A 19,447-nucleotide genomic window follows, 5' to 3' on the forward strand; every position below is an offset into this window, starting at 1 on the left:
AAATCAATAAAAATATATTTAAGAAAAAAAAAGGTTTTAATATATGCACCCATATGTTCATAGCAGCACAATTCACCATAGCTAAGATCTGGAAACAGCCTAAGTGCCCATCAGTAGATGAATGGATTAGAAAACTGTGATATATCTACACGATGGAACACTATGCTGCTGTAAAAAAGAAGGAACTCTTACCATTTGCAACAGCATGGATGGAACTGGAAAGCATTATGCTAAGTGAAATAAACCAGTCAATGAAGGAAAAATACCACATGATCTCACTCATTCATGGATAATAAAGGCCATTATAAACTTATGAACAATAATAGATACAGAGGCAAAGCTGCCTCAAACAGATTGTCAAACTGCAGCGGGAAGGCTGGGGAGGGTTGGGGGGCAGGAGGGAGGGGAGTAAGAGATCAACCGAAGGACTTGTATGCATGCATATAAGCATAACCAATGGACATAAGACACTGGGGGGTAGGGGAGGCCAGGGGATTGTCAAGGGTGGGGAAAAAAGGAGACATATGTAATACTCTTTGTAATAGTTTAAGCAATCTACACTAATAAAAGAGAAACATGGTAATTAGCGTACGACCGCTACCCTTCCCATTGGCTAATCAGCATATCCTTATGCAAATTAACTGTCAGCCAAGATGGCAGCCGGCAGCCAGGCAGCTGGAAGCGAACATGAGGCTTGCTTGCTCCAGTGACTGCAGACTCCAACGTTCCCCGCCTGACTTGCCGGACTCTGAGTTGCAACTCTAAGCAACTATGTACTATGTTGCAAATGTAGAAGCTAAACAAAACTCCAGAAACCAGCTTTCAGCCTGCTGGGATCTCAGAGCTGAAGTTATACATTGTCTCGATTATAGAATGCAAACAAACCAGATACGAAGCCTCAGAGCTAGAGCCAGAGCTAAAGCTGGCCCAGAATAAAATAAAAAAAAGAGAAAAAAAAGGAGCGGTTGGGAGCTTCAGTCAACAACCGCCAGCCTGAAAGCAGCCCTCAGCTTCTCACCCAGACTGGCCAGGCACCCCAGTGGGGACCCCCACCCTGAAGAGTGTGTGACCAGCTGCAAACAGCCATCGTCCCCTCATCCAGGCTGGCCAGGCACCCCAGTGGGGACCCCCACCCTGATCCAGGACACCCTTCAGGGCAAACCAGCCGGCCCCCAGGCCTCTATCCTATACAGTAAAAGGGTAATATGCCTCCCAGCACCGGGGTCAGTGGAGCCAAGAGGCCTCTTGGCACCAGATCAGCGTGACAGGGGGCAGTGCCCAAACCCCCTGATCGCCCTGCGGCTCTGTGTGTGACAGGGGGAGGGGCCAACCTCCCTATCCGCCCTGCTCTGTTCATGACAGGGGAAGGCGCCCCAACCCCCTGATGGGCCCTGCTCTGTGTGTGACAGGGTGTGGCACCCCAACCCCCCCCCCACCATGGGCCCTGCTCTGTGTGTGATGGGGTAGAGCCATAACCTCCCCATCGGCCCTGCCCTGAGTGTGACAGTGGCGGCGCTCCAACCCCCTGATCGGCCCTGCTCTGTGGGTGACAGGGGGTGGCGCCGCAACCTCCCCATCAACCCTGCCTTGAGTGTGACAGGGGGCGGTGCCCCAACCCCCCAATCGGCCCCACCCTGAGCGTGACTGAGGGTGGCATCGCAACCTCCCACTCCGCCTTGCTCTGTGCATGACAAGGGGCGGCGCCCCAACTCCCCAATCAGCCCTGCTCTGAGCCTGACCAGGGGCTGCACCTAGGTATTGGGCCTGCCCTCTGCCACCCAGGAGCAGGCCTAAGCCAGCAGGTCGTTATCTCCTGAGGGGTCCCAGTTTGTGAGAGGGCACAGGCCAGGCTGAGGGACCTCCCCCTCCCCACCCCACCCCCACCCCCAGTGCACAAATTTTTGTGCACCGGGCCTCTAGTAAAACAATAAAATAAATTTTTTTTTAAAAAAGGTTTTAAAAGCCCATGCTCTAGCGCAGCAATTTCACTTCTGGGAATTTACCCTAAGGCTATGAATAAAGATATATGTACAGAATGAACATCTGTGGTTTGGGCATTGAGATGCAATAGCTAAACCTCCCTTTACAGGAGGAGCGTGGTCAGCAGACAGCCTCCATCTGTCAGCACCTGTGAGGTCTGCCTCAGCTGCAGAGCACAGCCTCACAGCCCCAGAGCAGCCCCCATGCGGTGACTGAGTGACATAAAAGACATTCCCACTCGAAGCAGGACAACTGTGATGGGCCCTCTCCATAGAGATGGCTTCTGTGAAGGCTATAGGCCTGTGTCACAGTTCAACTTCCTGGCCCATTTTTGCTTCCTCCCTCTCCGGTCCACTGGGGTTGAGCCTTAATAAATACCTAACACTTCAAATACCATATGCTTTCTCTGGTGGACTCATCAGTGATGGCATCAAGCAGGATTTATTACAAATAAGAATCCCAAAGCAATCTTAAACCTCCAACAATAGGGATGGTGGAGTAAGTTATGGTTTTTTCCATAAAGTAAAAAAACTGTGCAGTCATTAAAAATATAAAACAATAGCCCTGGCCAGTGTTGCTCAGTGGTAAGAGCACTGAAGGATCACTGGTTCCATTCCCATTCAAGGGCAGGTACCTGGGTTGCAGGTTCAATCCCAACTAGCTTGGGGCAAATATGGGAGGCAACCAATCGATATTTCTCTCTCTCTCTCTCTCTCCTCTCTCTCTCTCTTTTTGCCCTCTCCCCCCCTCCCTTCTACTCTCTCTAAAAATCAGTGGGAAAAAGTGTCCTCTGGTGAGGATTAAAAAATAATAATAAATAGATAAATAAATAATAAAACAATATTTAATGACACCAGGAGATGTTTCAAATATATTGAAAAAAAGTGTATAAAGCACCCTAATTTATGATTGTATTTTTAAAATGCATAATTTTCTACATAGAACAAATTGGGGGGAAAACTTCACCCTAATTTTGTACTGGCTATTTCCAAATGAAGATTTTGTACTTCTCTAACAAGTGGGTTTTTTTGTTGTTGTTGTTTTGGAGGGGGGTTGTTTTGCTTTATTTTGTTTGCAAAAGACATGTATATTGCTTTTATAAATGAAAACATTTTGTATGACACAAAGATATGTCCAAATTTGATTTCTATCTTGTCCTACCAACTTCACCCTCTTCCCTGATTTAGTAAATGGTACCACACCTGAAATTGGGGGGTCATGCTGGACTTCCTCATCTCTCATTCCCATATCCACCTATTTCTAGTTCTGTCCACTTTTATCTCCTAAATATCTCTCCAATTGGCCCTTCTTCCCCATCCCTATTTCAACTGCCTTAGTTAAGGCCCTCATTAGCTCTCACCTTGATTTCAGAAATCATATGACCTTTCTAAAATGTAAATCTTACCATGCTACCAACACATCCCCCAAAAATGTACTCCTCATTCACGGCTCACGGTGCCTGTCAGGACTAGCTGATGGTTGCCAGCAGTCCGCTCCTCTAACCATGTACCTTGACACATGTTTTTCCCTTTGTAGGAAATGTGCTTCTTTCCTTTCTTTATCTGGCTTTCTCCTGTGTATTCTTCCATGTTCAACTCGGGCCTCTTCTCAGAATGCTTCAAAGAAATCTTACAGATCATCGTGGGCTAGATTAGGTATCTCTTCTTTATGCAGTTATAGCCCTTTCACAAGGTATAAGATCATCTGTCTTCCTCCTTGAACCATGAGCGACTTAGGAGTGCCTGGTTCAGTGCCTGACACATAACTGATGTTCAACAATTGTTTATTGACTGGTGTGTATGAGTATACAAAACTTATAATTCAATGCAGAGAAGTAAGAAGACATTGATAGTAACAAAGTAAAAAATATCATTGTCTACTGCAGCTAATACGAGAATTTCTTTTTAGCAGGGTTTCTTAACAGAAGTTGATAAACTATTATCAATTTTGGCCAGATAATTTTTTGTTATGGAAAATTATCTTGTGCATTGAGGGATGTGTAGCATAATCCCAGGCCTCCACTCACTAGATGCTGGTAGCACTTCTATAAATGTGACAAACAAATATGTGTTCAGACATGTCGGGGGTGGAGGGCAAAAATCACTCCCAGTTTAAGAACCACTGCTCTACAGGGAGAGACTGGTTTTGTTAGTTCATGCTTTGGTATAGCACTGTGGTCGGCAAACTGCGGCTCGCGAGCCACATGTGGCTCTTTCGCCCCTTCAGTGTGGCTCTTCCTAAGCCTTAGGAGTACCCCAATTAAGTTAATAATAATGTACCTATCTATATAGTTTAAGTTAAAAAATTTGGCTCTCAAAAGAAATTTTAATCGTTGTACTGTTGATATTTGGCTCTGTTGACTAATGAGTTTGCCGACCACTGGTATAGTAGAAGTGTAATTCAGGCTGGAGCTTTCTTTGAAGCAAGTGTGTAAAGTACAACAGAGAGGAGTAACCATGAACTGGGGGGCAGGGAGGGCTATTCTGTATTATAAAGGAGGAAGGGGCAGAAGAGAAGTGGGCTGGATGATGACTGGGGCAGATTATAAGAAAGAAGGGACCTGGTAGCTGAAAAGAATGGGAAGAAGACACAGGTATACTGGGAATCCTATATAATAAAAGGCTAATATGCAAATCTACCGAACGCTGGAACGACCGGTTGCTATGACACGCACTGACCACCAGAAGGCAGACACTCAACACAGGAGCTGTCCCCTGGTGGTCAGTGTGCTCCCACAGGGGTAGCGCCGATCAGCCAGAAGCAGGGCTCATGGCTGGTGAGTGCAGTGGTGGTGGCGGGAGCCTCCCGCCTCTGAGGCAGCGCTAAGGATGGACTGCCTAAGCTGTCAGTCGGACATCCCCAGAGGGCTTCTAGACTGCGAGAGGACGCAGGCTGGGCTGAGGGACCCGCCCCTCTCCCCCTCCTCCCCCCCATGCCCAGTGCATGAATTTCGTGCACAGGGCCTCTAGTTCTTCTAATAAAAGAACTGAAATTTTCACTACGGTTGGTAATGGTTCATAAAAGTGTCAGCCTTTTTTAGTTCAAAGATAGCCAATATCTGGATTGCATGTATACTTCTCATGCTTATATAATAAATGTATTAATAGGAAGAATTACTCCAGAAGGTAGAGGGAAAAAATATTAAATATAATGAAAATTGTCTTGGTTTGCAGATGATATTATCTTATGTAGAGAAAATTCTAAAGACCTCACAAAAAAATTTAAAACTAAACAAGAATTTAGCAAAGTTGCAGGATACAAAGTCAACATACAAAAATCAGTTGCATTTCTATACACTAACAATTATCTTAAAATAAAATATTTTAAAATTCCCTTTTATAATAGCATTAACAAAATAAAATATGTATGAATAAATTTAACCAAGGAGGTAAAAGGCCTGTACAATGAAAACTCTAACACATTGATGAAAGAAATTGAAGAAGACACTAATAAATAAAAAATATTCCATGTTCTTGGATTGGAAAAATTAATATTGTTAAAATGTCCATACTACCCAAAGAGATCTACAGATTCAGCACAATCCCTGCTAAATGGCATTGTTTACAGAAACAAAGCAAACAATCCTAGAATTCATATGGAACTACAAAAGCCAAAACAATCTTAAGAATGAACAAAGGTGGAGGCATCACACTTCCTGATTACAAACTGTAGTACAAAGCTATAGTAATCAAAAGGGTACAGGAATAAAAACAGATACATAGACCAATGGGACAGAATCCAAAGCCCAGAAATAAACCCAAATATATATGGTCCACTAATATTTGAAAAGCGATCCAAGAATAGTCATTGGGAAAAGGATAGCTTATTCAATAAATAGTGTCGGAGAAACTAGATATTCACACGCAAAAGAAAGACATTGAGCCCCTATTTTACACCACTCACAAAATTTAAACTGAACTGGATTAATACCTGAAACAGTAAAACTCCTAGAAGATAACACAGGGAAAACCCCTTGACATCAGTCCTGGCAATAATTTTTTAGATATGACTCCTGAAGCACAGGCAACAAAAGCAAAAACAAACAACTAGGGTTACATCACACTAAAAAGCTTCTATACAGCCAAAGAATCCACAAAATCAAAAGAAAACCTACAGAATGGGAGAAAATATTTGCAAATCATCTACCTGATAAGGGGTTAAAATATACAATTATATACACATAGATATATACCAATAGCAAAACAACTACCTGATTTTAAAATGGGCAAAGGACATGAATAGACATGTTTCCAAAGAAGACATTCGAATGGCCAACAGTATGTGAAAAAGTGTTCAACATCACCCATCACCAAGGAAATGCAAATCAAAACCACAATGGGATACCACCTTACACCTGTTAGAATGGCTATTATCAAAAAGACAGGAGATTACAGCTGCTGGTGAGGATGTGGAGAAAAGGGAACCTTTGTGCACTGTTGGTGGGAACGTAAGTTGGTACAGCCACTACTGAAAACAGTATGCAGGGTCCTCAAAATTTTAAAAATGAAACTACCATATGATCCAGCAATTTCACCTCTGGGTACGTACCCAAAGGAAATGAAGTTACTGTCTTGAAAAGATATCTGCAATCTCATGTTCATTGTAGCATTGTTTACAGTAGCTGAGACATGGAAACAATATAAACATACAACAACAGAGGAATTTATTTTTTTTTAAAGTAACACACTCACACACTCGAGTATTATTTAGCCATTACAAAAAGAAGGAAATTTAGACAGTATTGATGGACCTTGAGAGCATTATGAAGTGAAATAAGTCACGCAAAGAACGGTATATTCCAATATTGGAATATTGTATATTCCAATTTATATGTGGGATATAAAAAAGCCAAACTTGTAGAAATAGAAATGGAATGGTGGTTACCAGGGTCTAGCGGGTGGGGGAAATGAAGAGACATTGGTCAAAGGGTACAAACTTTCAGGTATAAGATAAATTCTGGGGATCTAATGTAGAGAATGGTGACTGTAGTTAACAATACTGTATGATATACTTGAAAGTTACTAAAACAGTAGATGTTCAGTGTTATCACTGCAAAAAAAAGAAAAACTGGTAATTAAGTGATGTGATGGAAGTGTTAACTAACCTTATTGTAGCAATCATTATACACCTTAAACTTACACGTTATATGTCAATTATATCTCACTAAAGCTGGAAAAAAATAAAAATTCATGTAAACGAAAAAGAATATGCATATCCTATATAATAAAAGCCTAATATGCAAATTGTCCCCTCAACTGGAGTTCCGCTAGGAGTTTGACAGCTCAACCAGTCACTATGATGGGCACTGACCACCAGGGGGCAGATGCTCCAGCCAGTAGGTTAGCTTGCTGCTGGGGTCTGGCCAATCAGGACTGAGCAAGACGGGAGAGACAGGGCCAGACATGCCCTGAAGCCCTTTTGTGGTCCCTCCTGCGGTCCCTCCCTGGCCACCAGCCCTGATCAGCCCTGATCGGGACTGGGTGAGATGGCCCTGATGGGCCCTGATCGCCGGCCAGGCAGAGGGACCCCACCCGTGCATGAATTTCATGCACCAGGCCTCTAGTATAATAATAAAGTCCTAATTATCCCATCTCTATTTGCAAAGATAGATCCTTCAGTGTTAGTAATTAGAGGATTATGCCATTCTCAGTCCTTACATAATGATATTCAACCAGGTAGATTCAATTCTATATTTGGAAGTGGAAGCCAGAGAAAAAAGAAGCCAAAAATGTTACATGTAATGATTAAAAAAATGAAGCTAGGAGTGGGGAATGCAGATGTTCCAGGAAGCAGAAGGGGAATAAAAACAAGGTGAATCCATGTTTTACCACTTCCCCCAAGAGGCAGACAAACATTGAGGACAGATTCAGTACAGTCTTGGGATGATGAGTGCTTTGCTCAGTGGATGAATCCTCTGGATGGTTAACCAAGAAGGGATAGACAAGAAGCCCTTGGTTCTTATCGACCATCCCTCTGTGTGCTCAGACATCTCATTATGAGATCATCTGAGACGGTAACTTTCAAAACATGAACCAACCCCATAATTTGAACGGCAGTTGGTTATTTTCTTCCTACTGCAAAAATCTTAAAGGTTTTGGTTGGGTTTTTTGTTTTGTTTTGTTTTTTAACAAGTAGAAGAGTTTCCTACCATGGAACTCAAATTATTTAACATAAAACCTAAGACCTTTTTTTTTTGGTAAATTCTTGCATTCTAGCCAGAATTGCAAAATTACATTATAATTCTTTAAGTGATAGCAATGAGATCAAAGGGACTCACCCTAGAATTAGCTTTAAAGTAAACAACTGGGGCTTCCGGGAAAGGAGAGAATGTGTGTTTACTAACCTTCTCTCCCTAAAGCCCAGTGAAATGAGTAAAATAAACTGTCCTTTCCCTCAAAGGATATCTTTAGTAATGATAATCAAAGATAATAATAGTCAAGTTCGGACTTCTTTAAAACTTTTAATTCTTTTCTTCTGGCTTTTCTGTTTTGGGACAAAAGTTCTACCTGACCTCTCATTAAGTTTACTTGAAAGAAGCAACAACCTTACTATCTGTTCAAATTGCTCTGCTAAAAATAGCAGAAAAAAAAAATTAAACACAGTGTCGTTCACTGTCTTCTTAATACTTTACAACTGTAACAGCCATTTTTGTTTACATTTTGAAATTGGACCCAGAGAAGAAAAAGCCCATCCATTATAGGAAGCTTCTAAAAGTTAAAAGTACATCTTTTTCTAAGTAACCCTTCATTATTCCTATTCTGTGGATATTGGATGGTACTGATAATACAGGGATGGGCAAAAGTAGGTTGCCAGTTCTGAGTGTGCAAAACACAGCATTTATTCTTGTATTATTATTATTTATTACTGCATTGTTTATTATCATTAGACTACTTTTTCCCACCCCTGTATATTAGCTTCAACAAGGAAAGGATTCTCCTGGTTGGCATGGCTCAGTGGTTGAGCATCAACCTATGAACCAGGAGGAGTGACAGTTAGATTCTCCATAGGGCACATGCCCGGGTTGGGGCTCAATCCCCAGTGTGGGGCGTGCAGGAGGCAGCCGATCAATGATTCTCTCTCATCATTGATGTTTCTATCTCTCTCTCCTTCTCTCTTCCTCTCTGAAGTAAAGAAAAAATATATTTTTTAAAAATAAAGAAAAGGATTCAAAAACTACAAAATGGACTGGAAACAAAGGACCCCAGCTGTGCTCCCAGGTTTACTGCTAGGTTTCCCCCCTAACAAGCCTCACTTTCACCTTCATGCAGAATGAGTAAGCCTTACTGACAGCCACAGATGAAGCCTTGGCTGTTCTTCAGAGCCCAGCATGGCCACACCATCTCTATCGTCAGAGACGGGTCTGGTGCTTCCCCACGGCTTGGAAATAATCCCGAGAGAGGCCAGCCTTGGACCCAGCCCAGTCAAAATTTCTGTATGAAACGAGGCAATGGCATTTCCTTGACCGTGTGCATCAGTTTAGAATGCTCACAGGATCATGAACAAAACCAGATGGTCTCTGAGGTAAACCATCAAAGTCTCCCAGGAGTTCTGGCACTAAGAATGCCCCATCCATGACTCCACTCTAAACTTCTTTAATCCTTGTGGACAGAAATAGACCAGTCCGGCCAAACCAATTCAACCCTATGTAACTAAATTTTCTTTTTTTTAATCCACGATATTGGGACAATCTCAGGACAGAGAGAGAAGACATCTACCTACTACTATTCGATTTTGCTTTAACAAGGATCAAGGCTACACTCACACACACACACACACACACACACACACACACACAAATCTCTTCTTTTGTTGGCTCTTTGAATAGTTACGGCTACCTGGCTGTGTTACTTGAAGAAGTATTATAATCAGTGTGGCGAGCCGGCACGGCCATGGCATACTCAGCCCCACGTTGGGCACCATATGTGCTGAGCCAGCTCAGCCAGGTTCGGTGAGCCTGAGAGAGGGCGGTGAAGGATCGAGAAAAGACAGACAAGAGAATAAAAGCTTGGTCTGGTTGGGAGGCTGTCCTCTACAATGGAGAGCTAGTGATAGTGCCATGGCCTGTAAGCCGTCTCTTTATTTTATAGCCAGATTCCGCGAGGCAAAGTAAGGGCATGGTTACAATGTTCTTGTGGGTTTCAAATCTACTCAAGTACATGCACCTGATCAAGCTTTGTTTACTTGCTGCACCTCCTGCAGCCCATATCACTTAGCCACGTGGGACCACAGGTTCGGACCATAGGTTCAAGCTTACAATTATAGCCTTTGGCTATAACTGAGTTGGGAGGGCTTTGCCCTCCAAGCTGGGACTTGCACGTGGCCATGAGAGAACTATGCCCTCTCATTAGTCCGAGGCCTGAACCTGTCCAAACACTGTAGCTGCTCTCCACAAATCAGCTCCATTTTATTTTTGCAGAGAAAGACCTCCGAGCCAAGCCTAGATAATGAGAAGAATGTTGGGGGGTGTGGGGGGAATAAGACCTGAAACTTTCTTGTGTAAAATATAAAAGGCTATTCGTTGTGAACAGGGAACATTATTTGCAAGATATTCTGGCTTTAAAGACTTGTTTCCTTCCCTTAATGTGGATTTAAGACTGTCCAATACCTGAGAATAATTGTTTGACCTTGAGAGATCTTCTGTGAATGTGTGTTTTATCTAAAGGCACCCAGAGGAGATCAACAGACATTAAGAAAAATAAGAAAAGTCATGTTTACTTCCTGTATTGTTCTGCTATACATATGTGCCCCCATTCCCACCACTTCTCCCATAACTCAGACTGGGAAAATGAACTACTGTGTGCATTCTTGTGTCTAAGGGTGTCTAGTAAGTCCTAGAGTGAAACCAACTCCTGTAGGCAGTGAGTGCAATATTGTTAAAGCAGGGTACAGATAGGCCCTGTGAACAATGTACAAAAGGTGCTCTCTCCAACAAATGACAGCAGGGCAGATGGAGGGCAGAAAGGCGGCAAGCTGGATATACCTGCAAAGGGTTTAACTTTTTTGCTCAGATTCTAGAAATAGTTATATTCAAGCATAGGCTTATGGTAGTAGTGGACATTCTGACAGGTGTGAGGTGATATCTCATTGTTTTGTGTGTGTGTGTGTGTGTGTGTGTTTTAATATATTTTTTATTGATTTTGGAGAGAGAGGAAGAGAGAGGGAGAGAGAGAAACATTGATGTTAGAGAGAAACACTGTTCAGTTGCCTTCTGTACATGCCCCAACCAGGGATGGAACCCAAACCCAGGTATGTGCCCTGACCGGAATCAAAGCGACAACCTTTTGGTGAACAGGATGATGCTCAACAAACTCAGCCACTCCGGCCTGGCTCGTTGTGGTTTTAATTAGCATCTCTTTGATGATTAGTGACACTGAAAATGTTTTCATGTTTATTGGCCTGAAATATGTCCTCTTTGAAGAAGTTTATTCAGGTCCTTTGCCCATTTTTTTAATTGGGATGTTTGTCTTCTTGGTGTTGACTGGTAGCCTTATGCTCTCTTAATATCTTCCATCACTCAGGCATATTCTACAGTGCAAGAGATCTCTAATCCTAATGATTACAAAATTGATAAGAGGGGGCTAAATATTTTTCATATTGAGGCTACTGACAATATAAGTTCAAGTTAAATATGCCTGAGGATACTCTGCAAAATGGACTTAATTTCATCTCCACTGGAGTTACATATGCCTGGGGATACTCTGCAAAGTGGATTTCAATTATGTCTTAATTTACTTCTTAACCTGCTACCTACCTTCTTTTTTATATGCATATGTTCTTGAAGAAAGCCACATGGAGAGATTATGCATTATTGCTTTCAAAGCAACAATATAGTAGTCAAAGAACTATTATCTTTTGTGCTGCTGGCTCCCTCCCAGCCCACACATGCCCACACATGAGCACTGACCAGCCGCCTCCACTTTCCAGAACTCAGAGGTCTGTTCTCAGCATAGGAAATCCAACTGTAAAAAGTAGGTATATTGTGCCCTGGCCAGGGTGGGTCAGTTGGTTGAGAATCATTCTATGAATGGAGAGGTCACTGGTTCGATTCCCAGTCAGGGCACATGCCCAGGTTGAAGGCTCAATCCCCAGTAGGGGGTGTGCAACAGGCAGCCAATCAATGTTTCTCTCTTTCGTTCTCCCTCCCTTTCTCTCTTTCTAGAATCAATAAAAACATATTTTTTAAAAAAATAGAAATATTGCCCGGCCAGCGTGACTCAGTGGTTGAGCATCAACCTATGAACCAGGAGGTCACAATTTGATTTCTGGTCAGGGCACATGCCCGGTCTCAATTCCCAGTGTGGGGCATGCAGGAGGCAACCAATCAATGATTCTCTCTCATCATTGATGTTTCTTTCTCTCTCTCCCTCTTCCTTCCTCTCTGAAATAAATAAATATATATATATATACACTAATAAAAGAGAAACATGGTAATTAGCGTACGACCGCTACCCTTCCCATTGGCTAATCAGCATATCCTTATGCAAATTAACTGTCAGCCAAGATGGCGGCTGGCAGCCATGCACTGAAGGGATGACGGCTGACTCTAATGTTCCCCGCCTGAGTTGCCGGCCTCTCAGCTGCAACTCTAAGCAACTATGTACTATGTTGCAAATAAGAAGCTAAACAAAACCCCAGAAACCGGCTTTCAGTCAGCCAGGTTCAGCCAGCCGGACCGCCACATTGTATCAAATACGGAAAGAAAAACAAAGGCCAGAAACCAGTTTTCAGCAGCCGAGGCCTCAGAGCTAAAGCTGGCCCAGAATTAAAAAAAAAAGAAAAGAAAAAAAGGAGCTGTTGGGAGCTTTAGTCACCCGCCAGCAGGAAAACGGCCCTCAGCCCCTCATCCAGACTGGCTAGGCACCCCAGTGGGGACCCCCACCCTGATCCAGGACACCCTTCAGGGCAAACCAGCCAGCCCCCACCCATGCACCAGGCCTCTATTCTATATAGTAAAAGGGTAATATGCCTCCCGGCACCAGGATCAGCAGAGCAGCGAGGCTCCTGGCACCGGGATCAGCGTGACAGGGGGCAGCGCCCAAACCCCCTGATTGCCCTGCAGCTCTGTGAGTGACAGGGGGCGGGGCCACAACCTCCCTATCTGCCCTGCTCTGTTCGTGACAGGGGGAAGCGCCCCAACCCCCTGATCAGCCCTGCTCTGTGCCTGATAGGGGGGAGCTCCCCAATCCCCTGATTGCCCTGAGGCTCTGTGTGTGACAGTGGGGAGCTCCCCAACCCCCTGATCCGCCCTGCTCTGTTCGTGACAGGGGAAGGCGCCCCAACCCCCTGATCAGCCCTGCTCTGTGCCTGATAGGGGGGAGCTCCCCAATCCCCTGATCGCCCTGCGGCTCTGTGTGTGACAGGGTGGAGCTCCCCAACCCCCTGATCGCCCTGTGGCTCTGTGTGTGACAGGGTGTGGCATCGCAACCTCCCGATCCGCCCTGCTCTGTGCATGACGGGGCGGCGCCCCAACTCCCCAATTGGCCCTGCTCTGAGCCTGACCAGGGGCTGCACCTAGGGATTGGGCCTGCCTTCTGCCACCCGGGAGCAGGCCTAAGCCAGCAGATCCTTATATCCCGAGGGGTCCCAGACTGTGAGAGGGCACAGGCCGGGCTGGGGGACCCCCCCTCCCCTCCCGAGTGCACAAATTTTTGTGCACCGGGTCTCTAGTATATATACTTTTTTTAAGAAGTAGAAATATCGTATGTCCTAATTTTCTTCATAGAAGTTGTAATAAAAATTAAAATAGGTTTATACCATAATCATATATTGAAATTACCTGACCTTGTTTTGCCACTCTAGCACTGTATTGAAATTCATCAAAATTCAAGTAGTTGTAAATGAAGCATGATTAGAAATAATAACTTGAAATGCTGAAATAATCTCTCAGTTATTTAGACTGTATAAACATAGCAATAAAAGAAACAACAGCAATCTTATCCCCCAAGAGTAGATGATTCAGATAAAAATGTTTTTCTAATAAGTAGTATGCTTTGGTATGGTATTATTAAAGGAAACATGAAAATTCCAATCATCCTTGCTAAATTGCATGTCTGCTAACTTCAGCTATTTTGAGATTTTTAAAAAGTTAAACCATTTCTGAGTTACAGAAAAAATATGCACAGTTCTCTTGTGCATGGAAATGAAATGGAATCTATTCATTCCATCTTGTTATTTAAATTCCTTAGAAAATTGGGTGAATCTGATGATTCATGAAACAAACTTTGAAATTATGTTCAATACAGCTTATTGCACTCTTGGGGTGATTGTGATAATTGTACTTACCATTTTTGCATGCTGGCTTTTATGTACTACATTTATAACTCTCACCAAAAAATCTGCCAGAGAGTACTTTTACGTAAGGTGTTAATATTTTGCCCAAGATCACTCAGAGTCAGAGCCAAAATCAAGCCATGTCTAAAACCAAAGTCTGAGCTTTGTTCATGAAGCAATGATAGTTAGATAATTCATAGAGATCCGAATAATGTCTTTTGTTTTTGTAGAACCACTATAATCTCAGTATCGTGCTATCAATCAAGATTGTAAGAACACTGAAATTCTAAATTACCAAGGCCAGATGTTTTCTAGTAAAGCAATTTTTAATGTTTTTTTAAATATATTTTTATTGATTTTACAGAGAGGAAGGGAGAGGGATAGAGAGTTAGAAACATCAATGAGTAAACATCTCATTGATCAGCTGCCTCCTGCAGCCTAGTAGGGGATCAAGCCTGGGATCAAGCCTGCAACCAAGGTACATGCCCTTGACTGGACTCAGACCTGGAACCCTTCATTCAGTCTGCAGGTCGACACTCTATCCACTGAGCCAAACTGGTTAGGGTTTTAATATGTTTGTTATTGATTTTAGAGAGAGAGAGAAACATTGTTGTGAGGTAGAAACATCAATCGTTTGCCTACCATACACACTGCAGCTGGGGATCAAACCCTACAACCCAGATAGGTGCCCTGACCGAGAACTGAACTGCTGACTTTTCAGTGCATGGGATGACACTCAACCAACTAAACCACACCGGCCAGGGTTCTAGTGAAGCAATTTTCATAAAATATCCACTTAGTAGAAAAGAATACTAATTGATAGTAGAAAAAAATCTCTCTTAAAACATTCTATCAGCCAGGATCTCCAAATTCAAAGGAAAAGGATCCCCCACTTTCTCTGATAACAATATCATCTGGTCCCTACTATATGCCAAGTACTAGATCACAGTCATAGGATAAAAGGATATGCAGGAGACATGGACCTAGTCTTCAAATGACTATCTCCAAAATTGTTTTGACATAGATCACCACTGACTCTATAATTTGCCAATTTCAGTAAGCACTTTTCATTGATTATGAGATGGGAGGATCCAGCTATTTTTCATAAGTCAGACATTAAGGAAATTTTGCAAAAATGTAAAATAATCCTACTCTTCTTGCTTTTTAAAGAAAATAGCTATTTTTATAAAGAGTTTCTGGTCTCCTCAATAATTTTAAGAATGTTTAGAGGCTTCTAAAACCAAAAAGATTAAGAATAACTGGATCCATTTTAAAATTGGGTTTAGTTGCTCAACAAATCCCTAACATCTATATAGTTATCAATTATAGAATTAATATCAGAGGGACGTGAATAAATTTGCCTAAGCATTTTTCTCCTGAGGGTGAAAAAGGGACTCTGCATACTAAATTGACCAATGTCTCTTTACTGCCAGGCTTACCAACAGTAAATTACAGATGAATCCTGACAATCTCAGGGAGGCCCGCATGGTGGCCTTACAAACTCAGAGACCGAAAGTAACCACATAGGATGGTCAGAAATGAAAACTTTATCACTAAAGGCAGGGCATGGCAGAGAGTCATGTCCTGGGCCAGTATTTTTCCTGACAAAGGTCAATCTTTACCTTAACTGATCCTGTCTATAATCTTTTTGCATCTACCATAACCTTTGGAATTTCAGGGTAATTTCCCTTTTTTTTCCAGACCCCTCTGGGCACAACCACACACCAGAGCAGAGACCACAAATCCCCTCACTGTTATTGTTATCATGTTAATTATTGACTGTTAACTCTCCTAAAATCACAATTATAAAATAACTAGAGGCCCAGTGCACAAAAATTTGTGCACTCGGGGGGGGGGGGGGCAGCCCGGCCTGTGCCCTCTCACAGTCTGGGACCCCTCGGGAGATAATGACCTGCTGGCTTAGGCCTGCTCCCCGGTGGCAGAGGGCAGGCCCAATCCCTAAGTGCAGCCCCTGGTCAGGCTCAGAGCAGGGCCGATTGGGGAGTTGGGGCGCCGCCCCGTCATGCACAGAGCAGGGCGGATCGGGAGGTTGCGATGCCACCCTCAGTCACGCTCAGGGTAGACTGATTGGGGGGTTGGGGCACCGCCCCCTGTCACACTCAGGGAAGGGTCAATGGGAAGGTTGCGGCGCCACCCCCTGTCACGCACAGAGAAGGGCCGAGCAGGGGGTTGGGGCGCTGCTCCCTGTCACTCACAGAGCAGGGCCGAGCAGGGGGTTGGGGCGCTGCCCCCTGTCACTCACAGAGCAGGGCCCATCAGGGGGTTGAGGAGCTCCCCCCTGTCACTCACAGAGCAGGGCCCATCAGGGGGTTGAGGAGCTCCCCCCTGTCACTCACAGAGTAGGGCCGATAGGGAAGTTGGGGCACCGCCCCCTGTCACACACAGAGCAGGGCGGATCAGAGGGTTGGGGCACTGCACCCTGTCACACTTAGGGCAGGGCCGATAGGGAGGTTATGGCTCTACCCTGTCACACACAGAGCAAGGCCCATGGAGGGGGGTTGGGGCGCCACCCTCTATCACCCACAGAGCAGGGCCGATCAGGGGTTTGGGGCACCGCCACTGTCACACTCAGGGCAGGGCCGATGGAGAGGTTATGGCTCTACCCTGTCACACACAGAGCAGGGCCTGTGGGGGCGGGGGGTTGGGGCGCCGCACCCTGTCACACACAGAGCAGGGCCGATCAGGGGGTTTGGGCGCTGCCCTCTGTCACGCTGATCCCGGTGCCAGGAGCCTCGCTGCTCTGCTGATCCCGGTGCCGGGAGGCATATTACCCTTTTACTATATAGAATAGAGGCCTGGTGCACGGGTAGGGGCCAGCTGGTTTGCCCTGAAGGATGTCCTGGATCAGGGTGGGGGTCCCCACTGGGGTGCCTGGCCAGGATGGCTGAGGGGCTGAGGGCTGTTTTCCCGCTGGCAGTTGACTAAAAGCTCCCAACCGCTCCTTGTTTTCTTTTTTTTTTTAATTCTGGGCCAGCTTCAGCTCTGAGGCCTCGCTGCTGAAAACATGGATACAATGTTGCGGTCCGGGGTTGACTGACAGCCGGTTTTGTTTAGCTTCTTATTTGCAACATAGTAATAGTTGCTTAGAGTTGCAGTTGAGAGTCCGGCAAGTGAGGCGGGGAACACTGGAGTCTGCAGTCCCTGGAGGAAGTAAGCCTCCCTGCTCGCTTCAGTGCATGGCTGCCGGCCGCCATCTTGGCTGACAGTTAATTTGCATAAGGATACGCTGATTAGCCAATGGGAAGGGTAGCGGTCGTACGCCAATTACCATGTTTCTCTTTTATTAGTGTAGATTATGTGGATATCCATTTAACTTTGTATCCAGTCCCAGAGATTCCACCCCCTCCCTTTGCTTTCTTCTGCTTCCCTAATCTATCACCAATGAATTTCTTGTAACTCCCTTACATCTTCCTCTTTGATTGTAATGTATAAAATAAGTGGTAAAAACTGCCATTTTTCAGAGCATTTTCTCAATCCATTGAGATTTTGTTTCCCAACAATTTTCATCAATTTGGCTCAAATAAACTCATAAAAATTCTCTACAGGTTTGAACATTTCTTATATTGACATATGTTTTATTCATTTAGCTACAGATATCACTTTCTCTAGGCATTCCACACACAGTAAGGAAACCATAGATGGCTACTAGCCCTAAAAACTAAAAGATCTTGGGGTGGAGTGGGAGCCAGGTGGAGAGGGGCTATGGGGGAAAGTAGGGGGACATTTGTAATACTCTCAACAATAAAGATAAATTTCACTGGAATATTCATAGCAATTGAGATATAAGCGCTTGTCTTCTGAAACTGGAAAAGAGCAAGGTAAAACAGGTGAACAGTTGGCTGTAAACATTCTTCCTTTATTTATTTTGCCCCTAAGCCATATTTTCTACAGTTCTTAAAATAAAATCAGTACTTGTCCTGAATACTTCATATGTACCTGATTATTAAGCTACGAGAGGCCCAGTGCACGAAATTTGTGCACGGGTTGGGTCTCTAGGCCAGGCCAGCGATCAGGGCCAATCAGGTTCCCCGCCTCCCCACCTACCTCTCTCCTTCCCTCACCTCTCATCAGGGCCTGCTGGCCAGGGGGAGGGGCCATGGGAGGTTTCGATCCCCAGTTTGGAATGTGCAGGAAGTAGCCCATCAATGATTCTCTATCATCATTGATGTTTCTATCTCTATTTCCCTCTTCAAAATCAATCAAATAGTGCAGCGTTGGTGGTATAGTGGTAAGCATAGCTGCCTTCCAAAATCAAATATATATTTTTAAAATGCAAGGTTTTTAGAGGAAGAAAGATAGGGCAAGGGAGCTATTGGGGGGAAAAAAAGACAGGGGGGGGGCATTTGAGATCTTGCTCACATTTCAAATAGGATGACGTAAGGTGATCCTCAAGAGGTGACAGGTGAGGAGTGGCAGTGGGTGGAGCAGGGCACTGTGGGCTGAGGAACGGGCTGTGATGACTGGGAATGTCTGTGACAGTGACACCAAGTGTGTTGGGGCCATTGCTGGGATTATTCATCCCCAAGAGGTTTTGATCCGGGACGGGAGGAGAAACACGGAGATCAGCAGGCCTTTCTTAGCCTAGAAGGTGAGGCTGGGGGGCAGGAGCGAGCTGCCCTACTTCCCTACAAATGGAAACAGTGTAACTGGACATGGATGTCAGTCACGTGGCCAAATCAATGCCCAGCCAGCCCTGGTGGCTGTGTCCTGCCACTCTCTGGCTGTGCTGTGGTGCTATTGGCTGGAAAGGCCGAAGCCATGACCCCAAGCACACATAATATACAAAGGGGCGGGCAGGAAGCTGGAAGCTGGAAGCCAGAGCTGACATGGTGTGGCCCGGCAGCACTGCGTCAGCCATGGAGAGGGATGGGGAACAGCTGTTGGCATGACTGGCTTTGGAGTCACCATGAGCCTCAGGACCAAGGGGCAGTGAAGTGGGGGGCGCTACCATGGTCAGTGCGTGGTTCTTCACAGTGTGCCAGCCGGGCTGGGCGGGGCCTGGGGCGGCTTTTCCCTCCTGGAGCCACTCTTCCCAGGGTGGCGGCATCCGGCCGCTTTTTTAAATTCCTTTTTATTGGAAAGCAAGCTCTGGGCTTGTGGTTCCTGGGATCCCTGGGCCATAGCGTGCACATCCAGGCCTCACTGCATCCCCCTCCCCTTCCTCCGTGTTGAGCGT

Source organism: Myotis yumanensis, unplaced genomic scaffold (assembly GCF_028538775.1).
Source record: "Myotis yumanensis isolate MYYU_CA2020_CCGP unplaced genomic scaffold, mMyoYum1.0.hap1 SCAF_3, whole genome shotgun sequence".
Taxonomy (NCBI): domain Eukaryota; kingdom Metazoa; phylum Chordata; class Mammalia; order Chiroptera; family Vespertilionidae; genus Myotis; species Myotis yumanensis.